Source organism: Gobius niger (genome assembly GCF_951799975.1).
Source record: "Gobius niger genome assembly, chromosome: 1".
NCBI lineage: Eukaryota > Metazoa > Chordata > Actinopteri > Gobiiformes > Gobiidae > Gobius > Gobius niger.
In genome coordinates, this window is record NC_136852.1 from 16,500,149 (window position 1) to 16,508,648 (window position 8,500).

The 8,500-nt window shown below is 39.5% G+C and overlaps 1 long non-coding RNA gene across 1 annotated transcript; it reads right to left on the minus strand.

Annotated features, from left to right (window-relative positions):
- Positions 1-475: 475 nt before the first annotated feature.
- LOC306968148 lies at positions 476-1,363 on the minus strand. Its single transcript, XR_013793235.1, has 3 exons — positions 1,270-1,363; positions 733-877; positions 476-613 (listed from the first exon to the last, which is right to left on the minus strand). It is a non-coding gene; the product is annotated as an uncharacterized lncRNA (long non-coding RNA).
- Positions 1,364-8,500: the final 7,137 nt, after the last annotated feature.

Sequence of the window (8,500 nt, forward strand, 5' to 3'; positions counted from 1 at the left end):
CTTACAGTCTAAATTATCCTTGACACACAGACAAGATGAAATACAGGGCCTCATAGTCAGACTTGTGATCTAAGTTGACATAGAAGTTATCTCCATCATAGAAGTACACTTTGCCGGTTACGAGTTTAGCCAAGCTGTAGTCATCAGTCGAGATTTTCATATACTGTTTGGGTTGAGGATGAATGAGCATCTTGTTGGGGTTGATCTTCATTACATTGCTCATCATAAGGCTGTGCTGGGAAACACTCTCTACTATTCCAAGTGTAACTGCACACAAAGATAAATATTAGCATTTAATGGTAATAAAATATATATAAAATCAGTATGCATCTCACAGTTCTTGCAACGTTTCCATTTAGTCAGAGACAAAAGCCTAGATCCTATAAAGAGAATATTGAATTATGGTGTGAACTGTGAAGAGCTCCATGTGGGAATATTCACACTAACTGTTTGTTTGGATCCATTTGTCCCTGGGTTGGAGCTGTTGTCGCGGGATCAGCTTTCCAAAGCAGCAGGACCACAGAGAGCTGTTGTAGTAGTGGTGACCACAGCACTGCAGCCCTGCCTTTGTAGAGTACAGCAGCTGCCTGTCCTCACTCATGCAACAGGTTTCCTGGTGGGGCAAAAGTCAATCAGATCCATCAGACAAATAACAGAAAGAGTAAACATCTATGCAATGTGACACAAGTTTAAAAGTATAGACTTTTTTCATCTTTGCAGACGGGTGTGTACCTCTGTCTTTTGCAGTCTGGATCCACAGCATGAAGCATGTTCTGATGTCACATTATACAGCGATCCCATGCAGCATTTCATAGATGAATTCTTTATGTCGTAGGCTTCAGTCCCGCAGCACTGGATATTCTTCCCTTTTCTGTGACTACTTGTAACATGAGCATATGATTAGTATATTTTTTGCAAATGTGCAAAACTGAACACGCCAACAATGAGAAGTTGATTTTTTTTTTCTGTCTGAACATGTTTATTAAATCACAAAGAGACATAAATGAGCGGAATTTGGCACAACCGAATGGGTTGAACAGTTACAATCGGGAAGAATTGAAAAAGAAAAGGAGACAGACATTCCTAGACTGTTTTTAATGTGAGAGTTTTCCCGACACTGGCGCCCAGGACTGCAGCTGCAACCCTGCCCGTCTCCGGGTCTGTCTGAAATCCTGTCTGAATTCCTGTCTACTCGGTCTAAACTTTCCCACTCATCTGGGTCAAAAGGATGTTTATGTGCTATATCTATCTATGTTAAATGAAACCTACCTGCATCCGTTGCAGCATATGTGTGTTGATGGATCACAGGCTTGATTCCCACAGCAGTGATTATTTAGATACTAAAACAAATACAAACAAAAACTTTAGGCTTAATACACCAAAAAAAAAAACGATCACATTAAAATCTTATCCAGAGCGTAGTTGTAACAGTACCAAGTGTGTGATAGTCTATACTGGACTGGGTTGTTGGATGCAAAAAAACGGAGCTGGGTGGAGCTCCGCATGCGTACCTCCGTCTTACGCATCAGAGCAAAAAATGGAAATGGAAAAATGTAAATGTAACTGCACAGATTCAGAATCGTGTATGCTAAAGACCACAGAACTGAACACACCTTATGAACTGTGATAAATTACACACTTGAAACTTCAAAGAGCTTTTCAAAGAAAATACTTCATCTACTTTTTTGATCTGAAACATTTTCAGTACAGTCTGTGAAGAGCATTTGTCATAGTGAATGCAATTTTTCCGATGTTCTAATAAATGGTCTGATATTTGAAAACAGAAACACACACCCGCATAATGTCATACTGCCATACTCCTCATCCTTTGTTTGTTCCAAATGTCATTGTAGTGTGGCACAGTACGGGACAACAGCATCATTTTTAACAGACTGAAGTAAACAATCCAAACTTGTAATGGTCCGAGGTTTACCCCATTGAAAAATAAGAGTTCAGGCAGACAAATAGTGCAACATGTAAAAAAAAAAAAGGATAATTACTTCTTTGGTCTGTTGTCTGATGTCTGGTAGGAAGTGCAATGTGTTAGTCACTGTGTCACCAACATCACCTAAAACAAAAACAAAGGGCTTGACATCAAATATTCGACTCTGACGCTATAAGTGACTCATTTAGTCTGATGTCTTAAGCTGTTTTATGAGCCGACACTATCCGGCGGTACTAAACAAAACATGGCAACAGTGAACTTACCTGTTTGCTCGTTAGTCATTTTGACAGTCCCCCCCACAATTAAAATCATGAGTGGGTTTTATTCACACTCACCTACACCATACGAGGTCGAGGAATGGATTTGTAATCTGTTATCACACCGTTCAGTCTCATTGTGGTACTGGCTCTGGCCACAGCAGCGGTGAAAGGGGGACTTCCTGAGTAGCTGGACCTTTCTGCCATTAGTCCCACAACATAAATGAGAGCCATCTGTAAAAATAAATAAATAAATAAAAGGCTTCAAATGATTTCATGATGATACCAAAACCAAAAGATATTAGATTTACCTCGATGATGCAATTCATCGGGCCTGGTTGGAATTGTGTTGCCGCCACGCCGTTGGTTAACGGTTCTTCTGCGACAGCACGCTGCCATAATATAAGTGGAACAGTCCAAAATTGAACTGATTGTTTCCAAATGATGGAAAATGCTTACATACAATACTAATACAGCAACAATTGACAACTTTTATAAACACATCCCACAGGACAACTACTAACACTAGTAGTGTTTTTGGAGCTAAAACAATTACTCTTACCGTCAGACGATGGCATCACTTGGAGAATAGGGCCGTTGTTCTTCTCACAGCAGCACTCAGTCCTGTAGTTGAACTGGTCTTGTCCACAGCACTGGTGATGATGGGACTTTCTCTTTAACATGACTTTGGTGCCGTTGGAACCACAGCATAAATGACCAAAGGCAACTGCGAAATATTAGATTTTCAGAACAATAACAACAAACAACAGTTCAGCTTTACCCAAATCTAAGAGCTTCTGGATGCATATAGACCAGTGTAACACCTCATTTGAAAGCTAAGACCTGCAGAACTGATCCTAACTTCTTTGTCATGTTGTCGCCCCATTTTTATAACATTTTTGAAGCGCTTTCGTCATGTTTTTGATGCATTTTAGTTGCTCTTTTGTGGCGTTTATGTTTGTTTCTCATCACTCTTTTTCATGACGCTCTTTGAATGCTTTGTGTGACTTTTTTGTTGAGTTTTCGTCCTCGTTTTAGTTGCTATTTTGACCATTTTTTTTCTCAAGCTTTTAGCTCCGGGTAAAGCCGAACTGGAGAAATGTGCTCGGTTTAGGTGGGGGTTAAGAGGTTAAGTCTTAAGTTATTGTACCTGTTTCAATGTCGTTACGTGAAGAGTCAGTCAGGGCATTCATTTGGTTCACGTCTCGAGGCTTACATGATGGTTCTACAAAACAGGACTAGGTTAAAAACTGAACTGGTAAAATGTCATTAATGTGACATTGTATTGTCTGCAAACTTACCAGGACACTCAGAAGATGTCACTATTTGAAGACTGCCATTTACAAAGCAACAGCAATGAGTTTCTGAGTTGAACTGCTTCCTTTCACAGCACTTGTGAGCGTGAGACTCTTTATTTAAAACAACCTTGTTGTCATCTGGTCCACAACACAGTTGTCTATCTGCATCAAATGCCTCTGTAACAATTTCAAAAAAGCTGTTTTGTTTTTTGTTGCTTATAATGAAAACTGAAAATTGTACCAACAAAAAAGTTTGTGCTCTGTATATCTGACAATAAAATATCGTGCTCACCTTGTCCACAACACTGGGCTGATATCGCAGTCATTGTTAAAACAGATGACTGGCAGCATATTTCATTGAGTGGATTAAAAGCTTGAAGACCACAGCAACGGGACACACTCTGGCTGAGAAATTTAGTCAGATTGGCTAAAAACAAACAAACAAACAAACAAACAAACAAACACAATATTGAAACAGACATGACCCATAGTCATCACTTTATTACTTGCTGTGAGGAGGTACATCAATGCTAGTTTTTAAGAATAATTTGATCATTAGTTTCAGATTCAATTGTCAGGATTTTCAGTGGACACATATTTTTCATCTCTAGATATTTACAATTGAATAATAATGGTTTTACAATATTTTCCTGGTTACCTTCTACATGGCCACTTCTCTTTACTTCACAACAAGTAGCTTCTTCGGGATCGAATGTCTGGTTTCCACATTGAGGAAGAGAAACTTGGCTGCAAACAGTAGAGTGTGTGAGCCTGAAACACTTTTGTGGTAAAATTGCCCTGTGGTGCAATGTTGCCGGCTTAAATGAACAATATCTGTGAACACTACTGTACTATACATATCTTTTTTAGATACTATAATTGAATAGTATTTATTGTCTGAAGTAAATATTCTAATTTGGATTATTCTAATCCTGATGCGACACCAGTTGAGAACCACTTTTCTACTGCAACCTGACTTACAAAAGCATATGTGGGCTAGCGGCTAAAAACGTCGTATTATAAGCCTGATTATTACCATTGTGCATAGATATGTTTAAATAAGTGCTATCAATTATTGCTGTGTGACATAATGGATCCCATGAGTTGAATAATTTGTCTAGTCTAGTCTTACCTTTGAGATCTCGCTGCTTCTCCACAGGCTCCACATCCAGGGACTGAGTCTATAAAAACAGAGATCGGTCCAGTAAACCGCACAGAGCTGCCCAGTGTGTCTAATTTATGAATGAGAGCGATCAAACTGAGGAAAGATGAGCCAGGCAGGGTTCGGATTCAAGTTGAAATTAATTAGATTAAAAACTGATCAAAAACACAAAAAACACTAAATCCTGTGGTAAACATCACAGTGGTCTGGTGCAGCCCAGGAGCGGCAGGTACACGTGTTAACTACTTGGTAATAATTGGATCAAAAAGCGACTCACCGTGACCACAGACGCAACATATCAGCAACACTGCAAACACGTCATCGAAAATATGTTAACAAATAACAAGCAGAGATTTACCCAAAGACTAAAGCATCCGATAAAATACAGTGTTTATATCGAGGCACATACCTAGTCCACCACAGGTGCGCGTCAGGTCCATCCTTGTGAAACTACTGTAAGGCAGAACATCGCTCGAGTCAAGAAGTCTAAATAGGCCTAAACAATTAGCCACTCCCCAACAAGACATGATTTATACACGTGCAAAAATAGTAAAAAATAGTAGCCTAGTACTCTTGTCACCAGTGCACAGCGCCAAGTGCACTGCGCGTACGCCCCTCTACCTCATGACTCACTGGAAAATCAATACATTCAAGCAGATTAGATAAGAGATGGGAGAATTGAAGCTGATTTTTTTTAGGAATAAATAAGTGTGGCCACCAGCCAAGTGCTCTCTACCGCATGACCCACTGCTATTGCGAGTGACAACATCTAAAGTTTTCAGTTTATGAGCACATCCGACAGAGGATTGACTATTAACATTTATTTCTGTAATTCAACTTAAAATATGAAACTAATATATGATATAGACTCACTGCATGCAAAGTGACTTATGTCAAGCCTTGTTTGTTATAATTTTGATGATTTTGGCACACAGCTTGTAAAACCTCCAAGTTCAAAATCTCAGAAAATGTTAATATTGTGAAAAAGGACTATATTGTTAGCCTGTCCTTAGCTAATGAATCCAAAACACCTGCAAAAGGTCCCTGAGACTTTAAATGGTCTGTCAGTCTAGTTCAGTAGAATTCACCATCATGGGGAAGACTGCTGACCTGACAGTTGTGCAGAAAACCCTCATTGACAGATGCATTAAAAGGTAAGAGCAAAAGGAGTTGGATGTTCTCAAAGTGAATTAATAAAAAGTAAGGAGGAAAGAAAAAGGTGCACAAGCCGCAGGGATGATCACAGTCTGGAGAGGACTGTCAGGAAAAGGCCATTCAAAAGTGTGGGAGACCTTCAAGGAGTGGACTGAAGCTGGAGTCAAGGCATCAAAAGCCGCCACACACAGACGGGTCCTGGACATGGGCTTCAAATGCCGTATTCTTCTTGTTAAGCGGGTCCTGAACTACACAAAAGAATGAAATAACTGGTCCGTTGCTCAGTGGTCCACGATTCTATTTTGGGATGAGAACAAATTTTACATCTCATTTGGAAAACAAGGTCTCAGTGTCTAGTGGAGGAAGAATTGAGAAGCACACGATCAAGATGCTTGAAGTCCAGTGTGAACTTTTCACAGTCTGTGATGATTTGGGGAGCCATGTCGTCTGCTTAGTCAGAGTAACCGTCTCCCAGTAAATTTTAGAGTACACATTTCCTTCAGCAGACAAGCTTTAGATGCTGACTTCATTTTCCAGCAGTACCTGGCACATGCCCACACTGCCTAAAGTGACTGTCCTCCAACAGTCTTATCCCTGAATTACACCATATAAGACGTCCACTAAAGCAGCGCCCCCAAGCTCCAATTGAGAGTACATTACATTTAACCCGATTCAGAAACAACTTTATTTTACGTAGTGTATCTGAGGACGAAAGGCAGCTCCAGATCTTCAGCCCTGCCACACCTGTGGACGAACTGAACGTTCAGCTGTGCCAAAGGCTCTCCAAGCGCGCTCTGCGCTATTACGCATCGTAACCGCAGCAGCGGTCACAACTCACCACTCTCATTTTAGATTATGTGGGTAAGTAAATGTCCGTGTCTGTGATCCGTGGCTGTGTTTAGCTCGCGAGACGATAGAGCGGTGGTTCTCAACCTGGGGGTCGCGAGACAAATTTGGGGGGTCGCCAGATCATTTAGATAAAATATACATATTTTTATTAGCATATAGCCTAATATTTCATTGTACCACGTTTACTATTTTACCAGAGTGCCATTATTTGTTCATAATTTCATGAATTTATTTGAGCTATTTGTTGTTGTTTTTTCCTTTGTCTTTTAAGAATTATGTATGCTTAGGCTAATGTTCCTATTTCTCATGGTGCAACCTGGGCGGGGGTCACGAATCCCTTTAACTGTTATGATAGGGGTTGCGGCTCCAAAAGGTTGAGAACCACTGAGCTAGAGTATTACCGGGAGCCAGACCCGCTCCTCAGGCACATTTTTGCTACCTTTTCCAAACTAGTATCTTTCAAAAGAGTATATCTTGGGTCATTATCAGTGGGGACCCCCCATTGCAACTCGGCCCCGTTCGGCTGTGGGACCCCAAAAACCACTTTAACGGGACAGGCTTCAGACGGAACTTTGTGATTCTATCCAAAGGAGTGCTGTGGTCACATACAGAGTCACAGATTAATGAAATTTAGAACAAAGAAAGCTGACATGATGAGGAACAAAGGAATATGACAGTTTTGGGCTTTAGCTTTTTCTTTTTCCATATATTAAACAATATATCTAGAAAAATGCTAAATAAATGTCATATAGATAAGAAAAGCACTTCACAAATGAGTGCATTATTGTCTTTTGTGTTTATCTTTACCTTTTCAAATGTAAATAGAAAACTGCCCCAACTCATTAGCTTCACATTAAGCCAAAGATGAGCTCAGTACCTCAAACGGATCAGCAGCTATAACAGAAAATGTGGTCATGTTCCTTCTCAGAGCTGTGGAATTCTCATGCATTTGTCCATATAGGCCTGTGAGACCATTCCATGGTGAAGTTACAGCTTTTAGGACAACAGTTCAACTTCACCTTTTTGGATTTGCTTCAAACTTGGCACAGTTGATGTTGATATACTAAATATTCTGTGAATACAATTTGAGCTGCATATCTTTTTTAATTCATGAGGTTTAGGGGATTTCAAAAGGGGGTAGGGTTAAAATCAGGCCTTGATGCAACTAACAAGTTTCACTAACTTTAGAGAATACGGACGTTTGTGACAAACTGTTGGGAATTTTAGTACTTATTATATTAATATACATTATATATTATTTTATCGAAACATTGCATTAACAATATATAAGAATATGTTGCCAGTGTCATGTAGTGTAAGTATGATATATGACAGTTCAAACATATGTAACATTAACTTAACAACAACTAAGAACAGTTTGGGGCCTGTTCATCAGCCTAATCCGACCGATTTTATTGCTTTGTGGTTTATCATCTTTCTATGCATTTTCATTGCACCTGCTGTGTTACTACTGGCAGACGAGTCGACGTGTGGGTAATAACTTATTGAGGACTTTTTTTCATACAGTCATCAATTTTAGGTTCTTTGTTTATGTTTTCTCCCTCAACATCTTAGTTTTATTGTGAAAGTAAATGTTGGACCAAATTCACACATCAAAATGACCATTTTTGAATATTCACCTTTGGATTTTTTTCTAAAATTATTAAAAGTTTGTGTAACGCATTACCCACTCACAAAAACCTGACCTGCCCGGTGCAGTTATATTAGATTAGATTCAACTTTAATGTCCACTTCGTTTGTCTTTGGTTCACCATTCAAGCTAATTTGTAGCCTGATTTCTAGAGCTTTGAATCCCCAAAACACAAGGGAACCA